Raw genomic sequence first — 25,441 nt, 5'->3', positions numbered from 1 at the left:
ACCAAACTGTCCATCCTTGGTGGGGAAGAGCTAAATAAACTCCAATTCAGCCCTGCTCTGGAATCCTGTGAGCAGAGGAAAAGAATTGACTGCAATATATGTTCTAATAAGGAAAAGGAGCCCTCAGAGAACTGTTGAGTGTAAAAGCTCACGAGAGAATAATATACGTAGTATGAGGCGATTTCTTTTTTTTTTTTTTTTTGCCGTATGTGGGCCTCGCGCTGTTGTGGCCTCTCCCGTTGCGGAGCACAGGCTCTGGCTGCGCAGGCTCAACGGCCATGGCTCACGGGCCCAGCCGCTCCGCGGCATGTGGGATCTTCCCGGATCGGGGCACGAACCCGTGTCCCCTGCACCGGCAGGCGGGCTCTCAACCACTGCGCCACCAGGGAAGCCCGAAGCGATTTCTTTTAAAAACAAGAACAATGCCGGTATTTTGAATACTGTTTACCAAACCACATTCTGCATTTTCCAGGGGAATATATACGCTTCCATTTCCAATTGCTCATTGATTTTTGTAGATTGACTTTGTATCTTCTGACCTTGCTAAACTCACTTAATAGTTCTAGTCTTTTTTGTAGATTCTTTAGAAGTTCCTATGTAGACAATAACGTCATCTGCTAAGAGAGAAAGTTTTATTTCTTCCTTTCCCATCTGTATGTTCTTTTACTTCTTTTTCTTGCTATATTGCACTGGCTAGGACCTCCAATGTGATGTTGAATAAGAGTGATGAAAGTGGATATCCTTGCCTTGTTCCGATCTTAGGGGGAAAGAAGTCTTTCACCACTGAGTATTATTTTAGCTGCTATTTAGGTGTGTGTGAGAGAGATGAATTTTTTTGCACTAATTTGATAATGCTAGTTTCTTCTTGGGAAAGGAATTGAGGAACAGGATGTAGGCTGAGGGGGACAGGGGAAGGGACTTTAGTCTCATATGTAATGTTCTAATATTTTAAGATAATATATTTGTATATCACAGGTGAGACCAAAAAGTAATCTTTATTAAAAAAGAGTTTAGGGTGGCAGAGAGGAGAGAGGGGAGATGGAAACTGACAAAGAACAAGGAGAAAGAGGAAACCCACAGGTACAAATTCCATCTGTCTGTCCATCCTTCTTCCTGCCCCAGACCCAAATATCCCCTAGCCCCTCCTCTGTGCTGACATCGGAGAAGAAATCAGACACAAGGTTCAGTCTGGTGGGCAGAAAGGCACCCAAACCAAGGCATGCCTGGATGTTCCTGGGATATGATGGGGATATAATGGGATATTGGGAGAGAGGCTGTCAGAGGCTTCATCAAGGAGGATATGATGCCTTACTCTTGAAAGATGGGTTTGGAAGGGGAAGGGAAAGAGACCATTGCAGCCTTGCTGACAGAGAGGAGGGGACATCCACAGGGGCCTCTCCATTGGGCAGACGGATTTTCTTTTCACAATGGGATAGAGACTGCTGATCTGGCGAACAGGAAGTCGGTAGGGGGATTTGCCGAGCATCATGGCGGGCCCAGAGGAACTGGGGGCGGCTCTGCTAAAGCCAAGCCTTCTGCAGATGGATGGAGAGAGTGGACAGGAGTGAGACAGGACAAGATGGAGTGCTTCTCTACAAGTTAGAGGAAAGCGAGCGCGTTCCCCTGCTGAGAGGAGCCTGGAGAGAAGGGAGAGCATGGCCGTTGCCAGGGCAACCATATTGGCCATGAGGATGGGCAGAAACAAGGGGGAAGACTGGAGAGAGATGTTGGAGGAAGAATCGGTAAAAAATTGGAACTGAATTGGAAATGGAGGGCAAAGGAGAAGAGAAGGTGATGTCTGGGTTTCTGGTCCTGGAGATGGGAGGTAGGAACCTCCCATCTAGGAGGAGGGTGGGGATGATGGGGAGTTTGATCCTATCTTGGTAAGTCTGTGATGTTGCTGGGGCATCCGAATGGGGCTGAGGAAGGGACAGGGAATGTGCACGAGGGAGTTTCTGCATGGGGAAGGATCTCTAAAACCCTGGGCACAGCTCGTGGAAGGAGAGGAGAGAAGCAGGAGGACGCAGCCTTGGGGAGCACCGATTCTGGAGGGTTGGAAGGAGGAAGAAGGTCTGAAAAAGTGGCCAAGACAAATAAGACAGATGTCACCCCCCAAAACACGCACAGTGTAGTGACCAAAGTGACAGAAAATCTTGGGAAGCTCCATCACACGTCTTGTAGAGCAGTGATGACTGGTTTGTCTTTCCCCTGACTCTGATGAGCTCCTGCACGACGTGGGCTAGGGCTTTGGGGCCTGTGTCCTCCGCAGAGATCCAGTGGGTGCTTGGGGCAAGTTTGCTGCTTGGATGGATGAATGGATGGATGCAGTGGTCTAGGCTTCAATTTTCTGGGCCGGCTGAGGGAGGGGCTGATAAGACAGTGGGGGCTGGGTGCTGAGCAGCTTTTGGAGGAAGATTCTACAGGAAAGAGAACAGATGGGCTGTGGGTGGCAGGAGAGTGAGGACTCAGAGATGACTCGGGGATCCTGGCTGCGGACCCAGGCAGGCAATGACACTCTGCGCTAATGAGAACAGGGAGAGAAACCCATCAGAGGTGCGGAAATGATGCGGTGAGCTTGTCATATGCTGGGCTTTTGAGGTACCAGAGTCAGCTGCGAATTGGCTTTGAGTTTTCAGCTTGTGAGCGAAATGGGAGTCTGGCCTGCAGGCTGCAGGAAGAACACGCACAGAGGAGGGGTAGCGCCCAGTACACACACTGGGGGCCCGGGCTGTGAAGGCAAGTGGAGGGACGGGAGAGGGAGAGGACAGGAGAGGCAGTGTGGTGGACAGCAGACAGCCGTGAGCTCGCACCACACACTCTCACAGCCCGGACCAACCCAAGTCCTGGCAGGAAGCAGGTGTTTAATAAACTTCTTGTGGATGAATTAACAAATAGTTGGACAAAGCGTGAATGACAGTGACCCAGAGACTGGGAACTACCTCAGCCCAAGCCCTAGAGGGAATGACGTGAGAGACTGACAGATGTTCACACACACACACACACACACACACACACACACAAACACACACCACGAATGGCTCACAGACTCAGAGCAAAAATTCAACAAAGCTCTTCTGTAGAGAGAAAGGGAATGTGGCTTTGGAGTGTGATAAAAAGAGAGGCAGTGAGGGAGGGGGAAGGGGCCCTCAGACAGCAGGACACAGATATAGGCACACTGTACACACACACACACTCAGTCTCACTGACTGGCACAGAATCTGGCACTTGTTAGATGATGGCTGGCTGGCTGGCTTGCTGGCTGGCTGGCTGGATGGATGGGATCAATAGGTGGATGGATAGGTAAATGGATGGATGGATGAATGGATGGATGGATGGATGGACAGATGGACAGATGGATGGTTGGAAGGGTAATCCAGAGATGAGAATAAAATTTGATAAAGGGCGCAGAACAGGAGTGATTCACATATGTCCACGTACACACATCACACACATACACTGCCTAGCATAGCATCCACCACAAGATATTTAAAGATGGAATAACTGAATAAACTAATAAATTAACAAAGGAAGGAATGAATGAAGCAAACTAGAAATTAGGTCAAAACCCAATAAATGAGAGAGACAGAAGTATAACCCACAGTGAGACAGACACAGATGCACACACCCAGGCATGGGTGTGAGTTCACACTCACACACAGGATGATCCACTCACAAAGGGAGGGCCAAATCTGTCAGGGCTCAGAGAGAGAACTCAGAAGCTAGGAGAGAATGACGAACACAGCAGAGCAAGGTAGGGAGGCAGAGGGGTGAGCTGGAGTGGAGGGTACAGGAGGAGAGCTATGAAGGAACAGACTTGATAGGATGTGGTCACCATTCAGATACATGCACGTAATTCATGAGCATTGATAGAGCACCTACTATGGTCCAGACACTGTAATGAGCAGATTACAACAGGGAGCTTCTGTTGTAGGAGATTCAGCTCCTCCTCTCCCAGAACTGACCTTCTAGTACAGAAGACAGGAAAAGGCCAAGTAAGTTAGAAAGATAATTTCTGATATTGATAAGAATTCAAAGGAGGTTAGTGCAGGGTGGTGAGACAGAGCCCAGGGGGAGGGGAGGCATGATCAAGGAAGGCTTCCCTGAGGAGGTGGCATCTGAGCTGAGAACTGAGTGACAGAAAGGGAGGAGGTGGCAGTCTTGTGAATTTCTGGGAGAAGAGTCTTCTCAGGCTGAAAGAATTAAAACGGCTAGAGCCCTAAGACAAGAATGAGTTTGCCATGTTTGAAGAGTAGAAAGGAGGTGGGCGGAGCCGGACTGAGTGAGTGAGAGGAGAATGCAAGAGATGAAGCTGGCAACATGGTCAGGGCCCGATCATGTTAGACTTTGGCACCACGCTTGGGTTTTACAGTCAATGCAGTGGGAAACCATTGGAGGGGTTTAAGCGGGCAGTGGCCCGATCTGATTTATAAGATCCCTCTGGTTCTGGACACAAGACTAGAAGCAGGGAGCCCAGGGAGGAGGCTGGGTTATTGTCCCAGAGAAATGATGGGGGCTTGAGTTAGGATGGAGCAGGTGGCGTGAAGAAAACAGAATGATTTGGAAGTTCAGTTGGGGGGACTGGCCAATGAATTGACCACGAGTATGTATGAAATGATGAGGGTAAAAAGGGACTCCTGGATAACTTCCAGGGTTTCAGGGTGGTGTCACTTATTGATCTGGGGAAGAATGAGGGAGGAACAGGTTTTCGAGGAAGATGGGATGATTTCAGATTTCGGTGTAGTGAGTTTGAAATGCGTGTTGGGTATCCCTGCAGAGAAGTTGAATGAGCAGTAGAGTCTGGAGTTCAGGGAAAGGTAGAGTTTGGGAGTGGTCAGAAAACAGAGAGTACGCCAAACTGTTGAATTGTAGGGATTGTGTAACTGAAGAAGAGAAGGGGGCCATTTAGAGAGTGGGGGAAGTGGGAGGATCCAGCAAAAGAAATAGAGACCAAGAGGTAAAATCAGAGAAATGTCTGAGAGCCAAGAAAAGTGAATGTTTCAAGACTGAGGAAGTGTTCGACCACACCCAACATGACTGATGGGACAGGAAGATGAGGACTGAGAACTGAGCATTGGATCTGACAAGATGGAGGTCACTGGTGACCTTGCCAAGAGTTGTGTCAATAGTGAGGTCAGGGTGAAAGGCTAGTTAGAGGGGTTAGAGAAAGAATGGTGGGGGCTGACTTCCAAGGTCTTGCTGAGATCCAAGACATGCTCTAGTAAATGAGGTGGAATGACAACAAGCGATGGCTTGGGAGTAGGATAGCTGGAAGTTGGGACTTTGGAATTGGAGCTGTTGTTGCAAGGTCAAAGATACGATCGTGGTTGAGGTCGAGTAGAGAACGAGATTGTTAACACTTGGAAGGTCAAGAGCATGGTGTTGGCTACACCATCCATGTGGGTGGTGAAGTCATCAAGGATGGCCACAGGACTAGGAACAGAGAGAAGAACCAGGAAATACAATCCTCAGTGATTGAGGGGACACAATGGGAGACTGGAAAATGACCATCCCAACAAGCAGTGCTGGTGGAGTGAACAAAGCAGAGTCAAGAGTGATGCGGAGGTACCACCCTCATGATAGGGCACATCGTGGTCTTGTTCACTGACCCAGGGACCCCAGCAGGAGTACCTGTAAGGAAGATGCTGAGTCCACTCTGGGACACATGGAGTGGCAGGTGCCTGGAGGGATAGCCAGGTGGAAGCATCTAGGAAATGGCTGATCATACAGATCTGAGGCTCCAAATAATGATTAGGCAGGAAATAAAAACTCAGGAGTCATGGTATTTGAGTGGTTGTTGAGACAGGGGGCAGGGAAACAGGTAGGAAGAGAAATGAGAAGGGCTGGGGACACAGTCTAGGGATGAGGGAGGGCAACGCTTCGTTGTTTTAGGTTCCAATGGTGGTTGTACCAGGTACTGAAGTGAGGGAGGCGAGGTGGGGGTCAGGCTTGGGGAGTGGACGTCAAGGGCTCATTTGGAGCATGTTAGAGTTGAGTTGCCCGTAGACTCCCACGTGGAGATGTGGGTGTAAGAGTCTAGGGTTCAGGCTGGGAGTCAACAGCATAAGGCTTGCTGGGTTTTCAAGTCATAGGACTGGATGAATCAAGATTCCCAAGGAAGTAAGGAGAGAGAGACCAGAGGGACAGAGAGAGAAGATATCCAAAGACTGAGCCATTGGCTCACCAATATTTCACCAGCACTTACAAGGGGTTCTCCAGCTTTTCTTCAGTGGCCAGTCATGAAAGACAGGAGAGAGATGGGGATGAATGTCCTGGAAACTGAGAACAGCGTTGAAATGCTGCAAAGACTAAAATTAAAATGTCCGTTAAATCTGGCAGCATGGAGGCCACAGCAATGACCTTGATGGGAGGTTGCTGATCACAGCGCGGGGAGGTAGGGCTATTTGAGGTGGAGGGCAACTCTTCCCCCAAGCTTTTCTGAGAAGGGAGGAGAGAGATGGAGCCATAGTTAGGCGAGAGATGGGGTCATGGGGAGGGTCTTTTTCTAGGATAGGAGAGATTTTCACACTGGCTGGTGGGATCCAAAATTTTTTTCAGAGGGTAGCCATCCTTCCAAAAGTACAGCCTGTGAGACAAGGAGATGGAAGCAGGTACTGAGAGGAGGACAATGAAGAGAAGAAAGGCGCACCCACTGGGTCATTCATTCATTCATTCAGAAAATCTCTAATAACAGCTATCCATTTAATCCTTAATAACAGCTGCGGATGGTGAGGTTGGCCCTTCCATAACAGCTTTTCAAAATTCATCTAATCCTTGTGATACCCCATGAGGAACGTGCTGTCTGTGGCTTCATTTACAGACGAGGGGACTTGGGAAGGTGACAGGTGTTGGAGCAGGAAGTGGAAGGATGAGTGCAGAGGTGGGGGCTACACTGCAGGAGGGGCTGCGCAGGGGCTGCTGAGGGGCTCCCGGAGGGAGAGTCAGCAGGAAGCCAGACAGATGGCTGTGGGCCGCGGGAGCTGAGGAATCAGAGATGACTCTGGGCTCCTGGCTGCTGCCCCCAGTGGGTGCTAATGAGAACAGGAGAAAAACATGTTTGGGGGCTACAGAGACAAGGTGGTGGGTTTCAGGCATCCGTGGAGAGGCCCAGCTGGAGACACGTGCTGGCATCATGTCTTTATCCTTGTGGATTGCAGGAGCAGGGGATGCACTGCCCGGGGAAAAGGGGCAGAGTGCGGAGACAGCAGGCTCAGGGTAGGACAGGAGATGCCGAAAAGAGAAAGACTTCAGGGCCCTTGGCACTTTGAGAGAAAAATGCTTAATACATATCACCTTATATCACTTAGAGGGTGACTCTAGAGCCAGACATCTTGGTTCAAAACCCACCTCCACTACTTACTTGTTGTGTCAGCTGGGATAAGTCACTTAACCTCTCTGAGCCTTGGTTTCCCCATCTGTAAAATGGGGATAATAATAGTATCAAGAATCATATTGTAAGGGTTAAATGAAAACTACAGGCAAGGCACTTAGGACAGTTTCAGACGTGTAGTAAGCCTATATGAGATTAGCTCTTGTTCTTGCTGCTGTGGTTATATTCTGTCTCACTCTGCCCCTGAATACCCACAGCCTTTAGGAAGGCAGATATACAAAGAGAGAACAGTGATGTGACCTGAGATTTGTTTTAACAGCCACATTTATGAGAGAGCCCAGGAGGAAGCCATTTACTAATACGGGGTCAGGAAAGACGTTAGTGAGGAAGGGTCATTTCAGCTGGGCCTTGAGGGATGCATACGAGTCAGCAGGTGGAGGAGAAAGGTTTATTCATTCTTCCAGCCTCTCTCCAGGATCCCCCGAGTGCCTCGCTCATGCCTGGCCCTGTGCTGGGTGGGGGAGGCCAAAGCTCCAGAGAAGAACTGAGCACCGTCCCACTTTCTTATGTCACTCCCAGTCTCGTGGGGGAGACAGACATGAGAGAAATAGATTGTTATAGGAGAACATGGTAACAGCAGCAACAGGGATGTGCCCAGGAAGTCATGGGAGCTTCAAGGCAGGATGCCCCCTTGGGGGTGACAAGAGGGGCACCATAAAGAAGCAGAGGAGGGAGCCAGGTAAAGAGAATGACAAAGGAAGGAGAACTGCATCCCAGGCCAGGCACGGCCATAGCCAAAGCCTTCAAGGTGGGCACTCCGTGTTGTGAAGGTCACTCGTGTCCCCAGGCTTCCCAACCAGCCTTCCCTCCCCCATCCCCACTGCCCACAGGCCTCCCTGATTTCCCTCGCTCCCTAATTCCTTGAGTATCTATTGGACACCTCAGAGGAGCCACACCTGGGTGGGAGGGAGGGAGGAAGGAAGGGACCTGTGGGGGTAGGGTGAGCTGTGATTCAGCCAGAGAGAAGAGAGGATGCCAGCACAGTGGCAGCAGCACTAACCAGCATGCACTGTGCTGGGCATCCTTGACATGAGCCGCCCCACGGAGCCTCAGAACTCTTATTGTCCTCACTTTGCTCTGAGGACCAGCATAAGATGTGAACAGGTGTTGGGCACCAAAGTCCAGAGGTTTGTTTATCTACCGTGTCTCGGTGAGAGGCAGGAGGCACAGGCAGAGCCAAGTGGAGAGGGGACGGCTGAGTTCTCTGAGCAGGAGGCGACCTGGGCCACGGGGAGAGGCTGGGAGGGTTCAGACCACCCCACTCCTGCTGCCCATGAACCACGTCCCACTTCCCGGCCCCCAGCCCTTATGAGACTGAAACAAGAGTGAAGCCCCTCCATGCCCCAGCACCTGGTCCTCTGCCACCCTCATCTCCCGGGCTGCACAAGGAAAGTTCCCAGAACCTCCGTCCCGTGTCCTGGCTCCACTGCGTTACCCACGAAAGCCCCACCCGCACCCACCAGCTCTTCTTCATTCTTAAGCAACCCAAGAACAAAGTGACAAGAGCAGAAAAAGGGATAGTGGGACACGGAAGGCACCCAGCATCCTGAGGGAAGCAGCAGAAGAGAGAGAGGGAAGGGAGGGGAGGGAGGATGGGGTCTCTGTCTCTCTCTCTCTAACCAACCCACCTCCGCTATTTTTTTCTCTGGATTTCTCTGTCTAGCTTCCTCTTCTCCCTCCCTACTTCCCTCCCTCCCTCTCTCTCTCTCTCTCTCTCTCTCTCTCTCTCTCTCTCTCTCTCTCACAACACACACACACACACACACACACACACACACACACACACATGTCAGATAAAGCCCCAGAAGGAGGAAGGGAGGGACGGAGGAGACTGTCAGACAGACAGAACTTCCCAGACAAAGACATTCAGACCATTCAGAAAGGCTGACAAAGACACACAGGGGTGTCCCGAGTGGAGACGCCCAAAATGCTCCTGAAGGAACAGATAAGTAAACACAGTGAAATCAAAATTGCAGAGAAAAACTCACGCCACCGAGAGAAAAGGCTCACAGATACAAAGAACATTGCAAAAAGATCTCCAAATATGAATAGTGGTTCCTTTCTCTCTGGGAGGTGGGATTACAGGGGATTTTTATTTCATATTCTTCTGCACGTTCTTTCTGGTATTTTCCACCTTCTCTGTGGTGAACACATATTACTCCTGAAACCAAAGGAAAACAATAAATGTCATTTCTGAGAGAAAGAAAACATCCGCGGCAGGGTGGGGGACCAAGCCTGCCAAAGCTGCAAAGAAGCAGCGAGTGCGTAGACCACACGCGCACACACACACACTCCTCCACAGATGCTTGCACACTCACGGGCTCACACGTTCACACACTCCTCCACGATCACAGTACTCCCGCCCACACGCACACACACAGGCCCATTCTTTAGGCGCACAGCATGAACAGCCAGAGTGAAATTCCAGAAATCTCCAAGGAAGGAAAAGGATGGAGAGGAGGAGGAAGGAGAGGCAGACAGGGAAGCCTGGAGATGGATGGACAGACACACACACGACCCTCTAGCCCAGGGCAGGACTCAGCACGGCTGCTGACAACGCGCCCCTAATGCCCTCGGTATTCTGATGGTGCTTGTGGTCGTCACTTTCATGGGTTTTTCTTATTACGAAGGTAATAATGCAACTTGTGTTCCTGGCAGACAATTTAGAAAAAATGATGCTCTGTTTTTTCAATGAGCAAAAGAACTTATGAATGGGAGTGACCGACGGAGACAGAGGGCGAGCAAACTGTGAGGAAACCACAGAGAGGAAGTGAGAGAGGCAGAGAGAGGCGAGAGCCTGTGGAGGGACACACACACACACGCACACGCACACACACACACAGGCGCACACAGTGGGGCAAGGGCAAGATGGCAATTTTGAAAGGCTGCAGAGAGAGGGAGGTGGCAAGCAGACAATCAAGCAGATGGGTGTCCAGGGAGCCAGACACATGGACACAAGCCCAACATGCACCCCTCGAAGCTCACACAGAGTGGGGGGCAAAATTCAGGGAGGCCTGAGTGGCGGGAGGGAGACCCGCCATCCCACAGACACACACTCCTCGTCTGGGCATCCTCAGGACGGGCTTTACGAATGAATGAATGTGGATGACGGTGAGACCCCCCAGGGGGAGAGCAGAACCCATGCAGACAGAGACAGGCACCCAGAGACAGAGGCACAGGCTGAGAGAGACGCAGAGAGGGGCTCCGAGTCAGACCGGAGACAGTGACAGAGACTGAGAGGGGCAGAGAGTGCGAGACAGGAGGAAGGGTGATGGAGGGGGCATGAGGGGCACTGCGAGGTGGGGTCCTGGTCACAGTCCAGCCCAGGGTCCGCTCCCCAGCACGCTCCCAGGGGCCCCTCCTCCAGGAAATGGGATCAATAGGGGACTTCTATTGTTTTCTCTGTGCTTCTCCGTATTTTCTAAACGATTTATCATGAAGATGGATGCATTACCTTTCGGATCAGGAGAAAACATGTGCCTTGAAAGAGAAAGAAAAGAAAGAAAACTGGTACAGAGATTGAATGGAGATGAAGCTACAGAGAACAAGCAGGGGAGTGATCAGACACGCCCACGTGCGCACACCCTCCGGGACTGAGGACAGACCTGAGAAGGGGGGAGCAGGGAGCAGTGGGGGGCAGAGGAAGTAGGCAAACTGAGGCTCGGAGCCCCAGACTTCCAAACATACTGGCACTCACACAGAGAGGACAAGCTCCTGGAGGAGAGTGCAGGTGCATTTGTTGATCACCTAGTGTGTCCGGGAGCCTAGGGTTAGGTTGCCTAATGCAATCTTGGGTGGCAAGTCTGGGCTGACCCAGAGGCCCGGGCAGGGGACGGTCTCCCAGAGGAGGGTCCCAGAGCCCAAAACTCAAAGCAGGGCCCGGGGGCGGTGTGGGGGGTGGGGAAGGAAGAGGAGTTTGTAAACAGATGGGGAAGAAGGCACGGGGCAAAGGGGGAAAGCTTGAGCACAAGGACAAAGGCTTGGAGGAGCAGAGGGCATGGTGAGAGAGACAGAAGCAGAGACAGAGGCAGAGACAAGCGAAGGAGGCTGCAGGGCCCCGCAGCCAGAGCCTGAGGGCCTGGAAGAGCTCAGAAGTTGGCTTTGTTCTCTGTACAAAGAGAGTTAAGGGATTTAGGGCCTGGGGGTTGGGTGTTGTTTCTGATCCCTGGGAGGAGGGAGGAGAAGCAGGAAGGCCAGAGAGGAAACCAGTGGAGCCTTCCAGGGAGAGATGGGGTGCCCCGACCAGCGTTGGGGGAGAGGTGGGTGGATGCTTAGGGAACAGCATCTGCAGGACAGGTTACCATGGGGGTGGGGGGAGGATCAGGCTGACCTGAGCAACTAGAGGAATGACAGGGATCCCCAACTCAATGCAGGTCTCAGGAAGAGAGGGTGGGGTTAGATTAGTGGCTCCTGCCAGATGTGTGGCAGGGGTGTGAGGACCCCTCAAGCATGATGCCCCAAAAGGGGATGAAGTCACAGCTGGGGGGTGCCATTGGGAAGACAAGCCTCCCCAGGCAGGGCGCCCCTGGGAGTTCCAGCAGGTTAAGGGCAGGTGAAGGGAGTGGAAGGAGACCCGGATGTGAAGATACACTCACAGACACACACAGACACACTCACGGACACACACAGAGACACAGAGGTCGGGAGGAAGGGGAGCCCGAGAGAGGAGGAGGGACTGAGGGAAATACGTGGCATGAGACAGAGTCAGACATGGACACATCTGGAAAAATCGAGGAGGAAGAATAGGGAGGCCAAGAGACAGAGAAAAAGGGCAAGCGTGGCGGGAGCGGAGAGACAGAGATGGAGACGGTGCCGGGCAGAGACGGAGAGAGGGATAAAGAGCCCGTGACGGGGAGAGAGAAGGAGAGACCCAGAGTCAAGAGACAGAGCTGGAGACACACACACACACACACACACACACACACACACACACACACACACACACACACGGAGGCTGAGAGGTGGAGAGTCTGACAGAAAGCCCAGAGAGGGAAGGGAAGTGGGGAGGGGGCGCCCCTCTCCTCTCCTTCCTCCTCCTCCCAGAGCAAGGGCAGGCTTCTGTAACGCCTTAGAGACAGAGAGGGAACGGGCTGGAGGGAGGGGAAGAGAAGAGAGTCACACACACACACACTCACACACAGCCCAGCGCACAGGAGACTCACAGAGTGAGCACAAAAGCAAGAACCCCGCAGAGACGGGCCAAGGAGGGGGCTCCTCTGTCTCTGTCTCCCTCTCCCTGTCTCATTGTGTGTGTGTGTGTGTGTGTGTGTGTGTGTGTGTGTAGAACACGTTCAAAGAATGACAATGACCCCCAAGGCTGGAGCAGAGAGAAAGCGAGGAGTCCAGTGTGGTGGACAGACAGAACAGTATGCACGCACACACACGCGCGCGCGCGCGACAAAGCATTTGATGCTTAAAAGGAGCACAAAGCCACCTAATGCTCCAGAGAGGAAGGTGGGAGAGAACACGGGGCAGGAGGCTCTCAGAGGAGGTGTGGGGTAGGCCCCCTCCAGACCTGCCTGGGGGAGGCACCATCCTGGGCATGGGTGACCTAGAGCCTGAACTGACAAAGGGATGCCATCAGCACACAGTGGGGCAGGAACGATTCTGGAAACCCCTTCCCTCCAGAAGCCACAGGGGAAAGACACTCACTCTGCTTGGGGGAGAGGGAGTCCGGGAAGGTGGCTCTGAGGCAGGTCAGGAAGGGACACTAGGGGCAGAGGGGTGAGAATGCCAGGGGACGGGTCTGGGCGGCGGGCTTGGGGGTGATGCAGGAGGGAGAAGGCTTGAGAGGCAGGCAGTGGGGGCTGAGGCCTGGACTTCGTTTGGGGTAGGGGTGGGGAGCCAGGGAGTGATGCAGTGGGTAGACAGACGTGGTCAGAGGCATGTTTGAGAAGGTGCTGGTGTCTGGGGAGTTTGATCTGGTGGAAGCGGGGATGGCCGGCCAGTCAAGGGGCAGCAGGAAGCAGACTGGCAAAGGGGAATGTCAGTGAGATTGAAGAGGTGGTCACGGTAGGTGGCTCAGGAAGGAGGGAGACGCAGCCTTGGGAGTCCAGGGTGTGCAGCCAGCCAGGGGTGGCCCAGATCATCCGAGGAACGGGAGGGCCAGGAAAGGGAGGGCCCAGTGTCCCAAGACAGGAGGGCTTTTGAGACTCAAAAAGAGGCAAAGTGGACAAAGTGTGGTCTCTGCTTACAATTGAATATTATTCACCCATAAAAAGGAACAAAGTCCTGACACACGCGACTACGTGGATAAACCTCAAAAACATTATGCTAAGTGCAAGAAATCAGACTCAAAAGGTCACATATGGTAGGACTCTGTTTTCTGAAATGTCTGGAATAGACAAATCCACGGAGACAGAAAGCAGGTTGGTGGTTGCCAGGGACAGGAAGGGGGGAGGGGAAATGGGGAATAACTGCTTAACGGGTAGGGGGTTTTATTTGGGGTGATAAAAAAAAGTCTTGGGGGCTTCCCTGGTGGCGCAGTGGTTGAGAGTCCGCCTGCCGACGCAGGGGACACGGGTTCGTGCCCCGGTCCGGGAAGATCCCACATTCCGCGGAGCGGCTGGGCCCGTGAGCCATGGCCGCTGAGCCTGCGTGTCCGGAGCCTGTGCTCTGCAACGGGAGAGGCCACAGCAGTGAGAGGCCCACGTACCGCAAAAAAAAAAAAAAAAAAAAAAAGTCTTGGAACTAGAGGTCATACAACATTGTGAATGTACTAAATGCCACTAAATTGTTCACTTTGAAATGGTTAATTTTATATGCATTTCACCTCAATAAAAAATTTTTGTTTTATTAAAAACATAAAACCTAGTTCACCAAGCAGGCACGTGAGGAAAGGGATTTCCAGGTGGAGGGACCAGCACCTGCAGAGGCGGTAGCGACATGCAGGCACGTGGGCGGGTGGGAAGGGGTGTGGCAGGGGGAGGGGCTTGGAAGCATGAGGAGAGGAGATGGGAGGGGGTGTGCTTGAATACGTCTTGGAGGTGGGAGCCTTGAGGACCTATGAGGTGGGAGAGCTGTGACTGGTCCCCAAGTGGTGAAGGGGTCCCTAGGGTGAGATCAGAGACCGGAGACCGGAGAGGAGGCAGGTATCAGCCACTCAAGTGGGGGCTGGTGAGGTGTGAGCAGCGGGCGCTGGGGTTGAGGGGTGATGCAGCCAAGGTCTCGGGACTTCGGAACCAGTTAGGCACAGGCGAGAGCAGATTGAGCAGCGAGGCGGGAGCTGGGGATTGCCTCCCTGGGGACTGGGTGGGCAAGAAGAGGCACGTCCCTGCATCCTGGCCAGGCAGCGTTTAGAAATTAGGTTGTTCAGTCAGTCAGAGAACATGTACTGAGTACCTTCCACGGGCCGGGCAGTGTTCTTGGAGCTGGAGACACAGCACTGAACAGACACTCCACGCCCTCCTGGGGCCCACAGCACAGTGGCAGAGAGGATAGTGTGAGAGATGGAAAATAAACCAAGAAATCCACATATAAGATGATAGCTGGGGCACTTCCCTGGTGGCGCAGTGGTTAAGAATCCGCCTGCCAATGCAGGGGACACGGGTTTGAGCCCTGGTCCGGGAAGATCCCACATGCCGCAGGGCACCTGGGCCCGCGAGCCACAACCACTGAAGCTCATGTGCCTAGAGCCCGTGCACTGCAACAAGAGAAGCCACCACAATGAGAAGCCTACACACCTCAACGAAGAGTAGCCCCTGCTCGCCGCAACTAGGGAAAGCCCGTGCACAGCAACGAAGACCAAATGCAGCCATAAATAAGATAAATAATAAATTTATTTAAAAGAATAAGATGACAGCTGGCAGGGAAAAGTGCTTTGAAGACAAAGACAGCAGGAGCAGCACAGGGGTAAGGAGAGCTAAAACGGAGGCTGCTGTGTTAGACTAAGTCACCAGAGAGGCCTCTCTGAAGAGGGGGCTGTGGAGCGGAGACCTGAGGAGGTGGGCGGACACACAGATCTCAGGAGAGAGCTCCAGGCAGAGGGGACTGCACGTGCAAAGGCCCTGGGGTGGGAGCAGCACGTCTCATTCAAGGAGAGGCAAGGGCGGGGGGGGGATGGAGCAGAAGGGGTGGCAGGTGGGGGCTGGTGGTGAGGAGGGAGCAGCAGAGCCCTGCCGGGAGCCGAGGGCCTTCCGTGTGGGTGATGGTGAGTGCCTGGGTTCTGCAGGGGGTGCCCCTCAGGGAGATGGACCCTAATAAGGACAGGGGGACTAACAGAAGGACAAGGAGGACCTGTCTGGCCCAAGTGCTGCCCGCTCTGCCCCCCGCAGGGTTGGTTGATGGAGATTTGATTAAACCCTGAAAGCTTCCCCAACAAACTTACTCAGCAACCGAAAAGCAACAGGAGGGGCAAAAGAGTGAGGAGCTTTGGACAGACTTACACAGAGGCAGGCCTGACGCCTGAAGAAAGGAGAAGAAAGCTTGAGAGAGCCTCCAAGGGAGAGCGCGAGGGACGAGGGGAGAGCGGGAGCGGCGAGGCGAGGCCCCCATGCCGCCAGGGGCTAGGGATGACGCACACTCCCGACCCACGCGGGGCTCGTGGGGTGTGACACACCGCCGGCTCTCAGGCTGGTGAGGCTGCCAGGCGCAGACGGTGACGTGCGACCCCGACAAAGCCCCCAGGAGGGGGATGCAGAGAAGGAAGAGGAGGGGGAGGGAGACACGTGAGCCAGATGGGCAGGCGGTGGGGGGATCTGTGGCCAGACAGATAGACAAGGAGCCCTCAGAGGGAGAGGGAAGGACACACAGACAAAATCAGCCAGACAGATCCTTCCACTCAGAGAGACACAGCCAGTGACACAATGATCCTCACAACACGTGGAGACACAGCCAGGAGGGGCCTTCCCTGAGATACACGGACAGACATCCTGCATACACTCAACACTGCACACAGACAGGAGACAGAGACACACGCACACACAGACACACAGACAGACAGCTGCTGCACAGCAGAACACACACAGAGACCAGCAGACCCTCCCATTCACACGGGCAGAAACAATCAGAAACCCAGGTCAGGACACACAGACCGTCGGATAAACACACAAACATATCAACACAGAGAAACAGATACATACACACAAATACAGACAACAGACAGTCAAACTCACACACAAACGCATCCACGTACACACAGAGACTAGGACCAGATACTCACACGCACTGGTGCACAGGGACAAACAGACAGACCTCACATGGACAGAGACACACAGCCCCTCACCCTGAGTCAGACAGAAACACACACACTGACATGGGGGGAGAGACGGGCAGGACACCCACAAGGGCAAGACGGAAGGACAGGGAAGTTGATAGAAGTGGGAAGATGAAGATGAGGAGATGGTGTGAGGCCAGGTGCCCGCCCCCTCCCCCCACCGCTCACCAGGCTCGGGGTCTCCACTCCACACCAGGGTGCCCAGTCACGGATATGCTTTTGACTCTAAGGCCTGCCGCACAGCAGGGGATGTTTGTCCCCCTCATGGCCTCCCACCCTGCTATGGGGCAGCAACTATGTTTGTTGACTGAATGCACAACCAAATTTGCCTGATGTCAGAGGGTCACTCTGGGGGCCCAAGTGCAGGCCGGAGCACTGCAACAGGTGACAGATGACAGGGAAGCTGGTGCGGGGCAAGACATGGAGAAGGAGCCAGCAGGGGAGTAGGGGGAGTGTCAAGGGGACGGTGTCCCCAAGGTGCAGTGTCAGACCCCGGTTTGCTGGAAGGTGGGAGAGGCCATGGTGAGAGCCGTTTCAGGTGGTCAGGAACAAAATGCCACCAGACAGGGAGTGAGAGGGAGGAACCGACATGAGGGCAGCCCTAGGATGGGATGGGAAGACAGGTGGGGGCCTGGAGGGGGGGCTCTGCAGGGGGGGAGATGGACCACGGTGGGTGGACGGGTCTGGGGCTCAGCTTGGCTAGAGACCCCAATGGCAGCGGGTTGCCTGTGGACCACATAGAGTTTGCAAAGGGGGCTGGGGAGCTGCGAGGGGGAGGACCAGGCTGGCACACACACACACGCGCACACACACACACACACACACACACTGCCAGCCAGCGCCCACCCACCCTCAGAGACAGCAAGGGAAGAAAGGTGGAGAGAGAGAGAGAGAGAAATAGAGCCAGGCTCACCTGGAAAATTCTAGATGGAGCCCCCAGGAGCGGGAGAGGAGGAGAGGGAGGCAGAGGTGGGGGAAGCAGGAGTGAGGGGGAGGTAGTGGGCGAGCAGGACACACACAAACACACTCTCACACACACATACACCCCTGCAGTGACGCACAGAATGGAAGCAGAATTCAATAATGACTGGAAGACAGCGCAGAGCGGAGAGAGCGGGAGTGGAGCAGCGGGGGGCAGGAGGGGCGGAGGGAGAGAGCCAGACACACACAGCCCCGTCTCAGGAGGTACTCAGTAATTGTTGATCGAATGGAGGAACAAAGATGAGGGACTCTCAGAAGGGAAGCTGCGCCTAAGAAAGTTCCAAGACGGATAGACAGAATGTCACACATATATACAGTGAGAAAAAAAAAAATCCCGATCAACTTTTGGATTTAAAACAATGATAATAAACACTACTAGAGTCAGAATAACTGTTCCCTTGAGGGGTGGGCGTAGTCCTGAGCGAGAAGGAGGCTGCTGAGGGCTGGGATGGTCTGTTTCTTGCTCCGGGATGTGGATCCCCAGGTGTAGACATGGGTAAAATTCATCGAGGTTTTTCCCTTAAAATGTGTGCATGTTATGGTATGTAAGTGATACCTCAATTTTTTTTAATGAGAGAAAGAGGATAAGAAAGGGAAGGAAAGATGAATGTCAGGTGGCGAGAGAGGAACAGATGCACACACACACACATACACATGCACACACACACAAATGATGGAACAGTGTCCAGGTCAGAACAAACCCCGACAAAGTCTGACAAGAAAAGAAGTAAAAAGCTAATGCGACCAAGAGAGAAAGCCTGATGCCTAGACCCTCACATGGAAAGAGAGAGAGACCCCAGAGAGACCTGAATTGGGAGGGGGTTCCACAGGGCAGAAAGGAAGTCGCCAACATTGGCCCCTTGAGCCCGAGGCACCAAGGGTGGGGGCTCCTGGGGAAGGCGTCCACCACCAGCCGTGGAACGGCCTGGCCAGGGCGACCCGTTGGAGATGGGCGTGAAGCAGAAGGGGAGAACGGGGCTGGGAAGGTGCTGAGGCTGGGGTGGACTTCAGAGGTGCAGGGGCCGGGCTTGGTGAGGGGCCCGGGAGCAGCCACGTGCTCTGGTCTGGAGCTCATAACCCAGGGGCAGGGGGCGAGAGAGGTGGGCGTGGGCGCCGAGACGGCCCAGAGGGCAAGGATGACAGGGGACCCAGGAAAGGGGGTAGGAAGAGGGCCCAGAAATAACTCTCGGACAGACAGGCGGATGGCTAGATGGATGGAAGGATGCTCATCTGCAGAGCGAAAGCAAACGCTGGACAGAGCCTTGGAGATGGATGTGGAAGGAGAAAGAGAGCCTTAGAGGGAGGTGGGGAGAGAGACAGACTCCAGTGTGTGTGGAAAAATCAAAATGGAGCCGGAGAAAAGGAGGGCGAGCAGAGAGCAAGGGCTGAGAGGAGATTTGTCACACACACACACACACTCACACACAGACACACTCACAGGGGGTGTTCAATGTGTGCTGACCGAAAGAAAACACAAAGGAACTGCCCGCCAGAGTGCGAGCAGAGGATTTAGGTAAAGTGATCGAGTTGACACAGTGACAGACAGCTTGTCACACACAGATACACACACATGCACACACAACCTTTCTCTGTGAATCCAGGCGCACAGGGCCAGGGCCGCTTTCAGAACTGCCTTGGAGACAGGTGGCCACACACAATAACCCCCAGCACAGGAGAGGCTCAGGGAGTTGACTGAACATAGGGACAAATGCAAACGACTCAGAGAATGAGCACAATAGCCGAGGACCCCAAAGAGAGGGTGTCTGGGGAGGGGGCAACTGTGTCCCTGTTAGTCACTCTGTGTCCCCACACACACACACACACACCAGCTGGGGAAGGAGCAGCTGCTTCACAATGAGTGATCTAGGAAGAGCCGGGGGCGTGAAAGGAAACAAAGCCCCCAGCCGACGGCAGGCACCCCCCAGACTGGAGCGAGGGAGGCGGCGGCTGCCCACACTGGGAATTCGACAAGCCACAGGGACAGGAGAGCCGGAGCCTCAGGGGTCAGATGAGCCAGACCCCGGCTTGGCCACACGGAAACATGCACAAGCCTGAGGACCCTGCACAAGTGCTGGGTGGGGGGGGTAAGCGAATGGGGGGACATGTTGTGGGACACAGACACACACGCACACAGACAACTGTGCAGTCACATCTTGGCAGAAAAAACGAATTAATGCAGGTAACACGTAGAGTCAAGCTAAAACTGAGAGGCAGAGACGGAAAGAGACAAACAAAGAACAAAAAGAGACACAGACACAGAGACAAAGAAAGACAGGAAGACAGAGAGAGAGAAAAGGAGAAAGGCAGCGGAGCGGGGATGGAGAGATGACCGACAGAGACGAATGCAGGAAGGACACAGACGTCTACAACCAAAGGAGCGACCCTGAGAAGGGAGTTTGGAAGGAGAAAACAGGGATGGAGGCCAAATGACAGAGGGAGAGGAAGATCGGCAGAGGAAGAGAGAGAGGCACCCAGGCCACCCAGGGCTGCCTCTGAGGACGGCTAGATTGGGGTTTTAAGACACAGCAAGCAAAGGAATGAATGAAAGAAAGAAAGATGCCTGAATGGATGGGAGGGACCCTCAGCACAGCCCATGCTGGATTCAGGGAGCAGCCAGGGGGTCAGCAAGGGACCACATGCCATACACCACACACCACATGCACCACACGCACCACACGCACCACACGCACCACACGCACATACTACACACACACTACACCACACGCACACACCACGCACACACCACACACCACACACCACACCACACACACACACCATGCACACCACACACCCCACACACACACACCACACATACACACCACACACATCACACACAACACACACTACACACACAACACACGCACACCACGCACACACACAACACACACCATGCATGCACACACACCACGCACACCATGCACACCACACACACCACACCACACACCACATACACCACACACACCACACACACACCACACCACACACCACACAAACACCACGCACACAATACGCACACACACACCCCCCACACACACCACACCACACACCACACCACACACACACCACACACACCACGCACACCACACACACACACCATGTACACCACACACACCACACACACCACACACACCACGCACGCACACACCACACCAAACACACCATACCACACACACACCACACACACCACACGCACACACACTACACACACACACCACGCACACCACACACACCACACACACACACTAAGACACCACACACACTACACAAACACTACACACACACTACACACACACTACATACACACCACACACACCACACACACTACACACACACCACACACACATACCATGCACACCACACACCACACTCACACCACACACAGCACACACAGCACACACACCACGCACACCACACGACACACACACCACACACACCATGCACAACACACACACACCACATACACACACCACACACACTATACTACATGAACAACATATACATGGCCCATGCACGCCATATATACACAGCACAGGTGTGTGCATACATAAACAGTTGCAGGAAGCCCAGAGAAAAGATAAGGTTTCGAGAAGCCCCAGAGAGAAGGGGGAAGGAGCAAGCTGGAGAGAAGCAGGGAGAGCGGAGTTCCGTGCACCTCTCTCGCCCTCTCCCGGTGTTGGTCTGTAAGTCTGTCTGTCTCCCTCTCGCTCACTCCCCCGCACACAATCACACCCCCTAGAAAAGGGGAGAATGGGGGCTGGGCAGAGAAACAAGGGGATGTGATGACTCGATGGCTGTCCCACCCCAGCCCGCTGGCTCCCACCTCCTGGCCTTCGCATGGCTGTCCTGCTGCCTGGAGTGCTTCCCGCCCGGCCACAACCCTCCTCCCCGCCCCGCTTCTCCACCTGCTGCCCTCGGGCCTCACTGAGCCCACTCCTCAGGGAGCCCTCCCGGACGCTCTGTTCAAGCTCAGGACCCCGTCTCTACTCTACTGGGACCGTGGGCCTTTCTGCATCTGTTCTGCTCATCTGTCCTTCTGGACACTAGGTGCCTTGTCCACGGCTGCTCCCCAGCAGATTTGTCTCCCCCTTGACCCCCTAACCCCCAACCGGGGTCAGGCATACAGTAGGTGCCCACCGGAAACGTGTTCAATGAATGCTTACACACCTGAGTGAGAGCAAAGCTGGAAGGCATTTAGGATGAATGTGGAAGGAAAAGGCTGAGGAGGGAGGAGGGAGGGAGAGCCCTGGAGGGGACGGCAAGAGGGGGCAGGCACAGCTGGAATAATCTAGATGGAGGTATGGGGGTGGGGCAGATCCCTGGAAGCTGGTGGGTAGTCGCGGGGGGGCAGGGGGGGCGGTGATGCACTTCGCGGATACAGGCAAACACACACGTACACGCACACACGGCCGGGCAGGGGCAGCTGCTCCGTGATGAGTGCTTTATGAAGAGCCTGAAGAGCCCAGGGAATGAAAAGAAACACCCACCCCCAGCTCATGGCAAGGAGAGGGGGCTACAGGGAGAGAGCTCACATTGGAAATTCAACAAGCCCGAAGATCTGGGAGGGCAGAAGGCCTGAGAGAGTCAGGGAGCCAGATCCCTGCTCCCCGGCAGACACGTAGACACCAGGGCCACACATGTTTGTTGGGGGAATGAATGAATGAACAGGGGACCCCAGAGCAAGGGACAAACCTGTTAGAGTGAGAGAAATGGACAGAGAGGGACGGAGACTCAGGAGGCCGGGTGATACACGCATCATGTGGCTTTGATGCACTCACACGGAAGTCAAGGGCAGTCCACAGGGGCCAGAGTCGAGAGGAAGAGAGATTCAGAGAGGGTGGAATGTGCAGAACACACACAGCCTGCCCCCAACAGCCATTGCCCATGGTCAGCACAGAGAAGGCGCTCGGTAAACCTACAGCCCACCATACCTTCAGGTGACCGTGAAAAATGTTTTAACTTCTTTTAAAATCGGAAGGAAAATGAACTTTAACTCAAAGAAAATGTTTTCATATATAATGTTAATATATTCAACTTTATATCAATGTTGTCGTAAAATAGAATTTTTAAAAATATTTTTTATGGGGCTTCCCTGGTGGCGCAGTGGTTGAGAGTCCACCTGCCGATGCAGGGGACACGGGTTCGTGCCCCGGTCCGGGAAGATCCCACGTGCCGCGGAGCGGCTGGGCCCGAGCCATGGCCGCTGAGCCTGCGCGTCCGGAGCCTGTGCTCCGCAACGGGAGAGGCCACGACAGTGAGAGGCCCGCGTACTGCAAAAAATATATATATTTTTTTTATGGAGAAAGGGGTCCATGAAGGCAAAGCTGACTAGGGCCCATGAAAGTCATAACGGGGCCCTGGTTGGGTGCCCAGCCTGGGACTGCATAACACGAGGCCAAGGTTAGGAAGGACCCTACTGCAGGGAGTGCTGGAGCCAAGGGAAGCCAGGGAAGGGGCAATCAGGAGGCCTTCCCAGAGGAGGTGGATGTCCAGGCTGAAGGAAGGAAAGACGTGTCAGGCAGTCAGCGTGCCACGGGCAACTGGAGCCAGCCTGGCAAGGCCTGGAATGGCAGGTGAGGGAGATGGGGCTTCCTCCACCAGAGACAAAGGATTCTGAGCAGGGCCAGAGGTGGGAAGAAAAAAAGGAAGGCCATGGCAGAGGGAGGGTGAGTGATGGTGAGTGCGGCCCAGGGCTGGAGGCTGAATGGTGGGGCCCTCCCCAGAGCGGGCAGGAGAGGACAGGAGGTGAGTTGAGTTTGGACGGTCAAAGGTGAGGTGTCCAGGGGATAGTCGCCAGGGAGACTGTCCAGGAGGGAGGCCTTGAGGCAGAGGCTGGGGGGAGCATGGGGCTGAGTCTGGGGCCAGGATGGGGAGTGAGCAGAAAGCGACTCCAGAAGCCAAGTCCCAGGAATCCCGGGGAAGGGGAAAGGGAGTGGCCGAGAGGTTCATTCGCAGACATGCCCGTACACAGATGCACACACACCGAGAGGGCGGCAAGAAAGGGAAGAAGAAAGAGAAGGATATTTAATAAAATTGCAGGAAGTTGGAGGTGGGAGGTAGAGACAGACCCACTGGCACAGAGATCCAGCCACAGGCACACGCACACACATACACGCAGGACAATCAGATAAAGAGAAGGGCATTTAATGAGACCACAGCAAGGGGGAGGCGTGGCGGCAGAGGCAAACACACAGACGCTTGGACAGATGGACAGAAGGCAGAGCCCTGGATCCCACGGGACATACTCTGAGGGAAGCACAGCCCAGCACTGGGTGGGAAAAGCCCCAGGGAGGGAGGGCTGGGGAGACTGGGATGGACAGACAGATGGACAGAGCTCCATCTCCCGGCCTGATTCCCCCCACGCCCATGCCACGCCCCCATCTCCATCTCTATCTCCATGTTTCTGTCTCTGTCAGTCTCTCTTTTTCTCTCTGCAAACCACAGCTTTTTGGAGCCCCCAAGAGAAACATGGGAAAAGAAGACAGAGATGAGAGAAAAAGACGAGGGACCACGTGTGTGTGCGTGTGTGTGTGTGTGTGTGTCCAGCACAAGGTCTAGTTGGAATTTTAGGAGGGAGGGAGGAGATGAAAGCAGCAGAGGATGAGCAGAGACCAACAGCAGCAGCACGGAGCCGCAGCCTGGAAGGATCAGGAATACTCACGTGCCCCGAACACTGCACACATCACACACATTGCACACACTAGAAGTGCAGCTGGTGGAAGGGAGGTCAATGAAACCATGGGGAAAGGAAGGCAGGAAGGGGGCTGAGAAAGAGCCGGCACAGGGGGCCTGACACAGATCCACAGGCGAGCGCGTGCACTCACAGGGGCGAGCAGGGCTGCGGCAGGATGGGGCCCAAGGTTCACCTTTAATATAAGTTGTACATATGAATATCTGAAAGAATCGATAGGCCAGCAACCCAGAGTGGCAGCCAGTAACTATGGGCCAGAGGATGGAGAGACAGAGAAACACACTCAGAGAGAGACAGAGAGACAAGGAGACACTGAAGCCAGTGTGCAGAGGACAGGCGACAGGCCCAGATGGACACGCACCCAGAAACATGCCCTGTCCCTTCTAGGTGGGAGGGAGGGGATAGAGAGCACAAATTACCGTCTTCTTGTATGTGCTTTTCTGTATCTTTCCTACCCTACTATAAGGAATATTTTTTCCCATGGGGGCAAACATCATCTTACTTTTCTCAAAAAGAAAAAAAAAATGCATGTAGAATGAGAAAAACCACTGAAACCAGGAAGGGAAGGCGGAGGGGACGAGGGGGTCCCAGGGGGTCACTCCAATCGCCTGAAGTGGGCTGGAAACTGAACAGGGCAGCAGAAGCAGGAGCAGGCAGCGGGGCAGTGAGATGGTGGTCCCAGCAGAGTAGACGTCACTCGCCTTTTCGCTCTTTCTCTTGAAGAGTCGAGCAAAAGCAAACTGAACAGGGCTTCCCTGGTGGCGCAGTGGTTGAGAATCTGCCTGCTAATGCAGGGGACAGGGGTTCGAGCCCTGGTCTGGGAAGATCCCACATGCCGCGGAGCAACTAGGCCCATGTGCTACAATTACTGAGCCTGCGCGTCTGGAGCCTGTGCTCCACGACAAGAGAGGCTGAGACAGTGAGAGGCCCGCGCACCGCGATGAAGAGTGGCCCCCGCTCGCCACAACTAGAAAAGCCCTCACACAGAAAGGAAGGCCCAACACAGTCAAAAATAAATTAATTAATTAATAAACTCCTACCCCCAACATCTAAAAAAAAAAAAAAGGCCCAGAGTGGGGAAGTCAAAACCAGTGGAGCCAGAGACAATAGGTGGGAGAGAGAGAGCAAACTCCTGCCTCCCTTCTCTGATCAGACAGCACCCCAGTGGTGC

The sequence above is a fragment of the Hyperoodon ampullatus genome (assembly GCF_949752795.1).
Source record: "Hyperoodon ampullatus genome assembly, chromosome: 14".
NCBI classification, from domain to species: Eukaryota; Metazoa; Chordata; class Mammalia; order Artiodactyla; family Ziphiidae; genus Hyperoodon; species Hyperoodon ampullatus.
Note: the sequence above shows the minus strand (reverse complement) of the source record.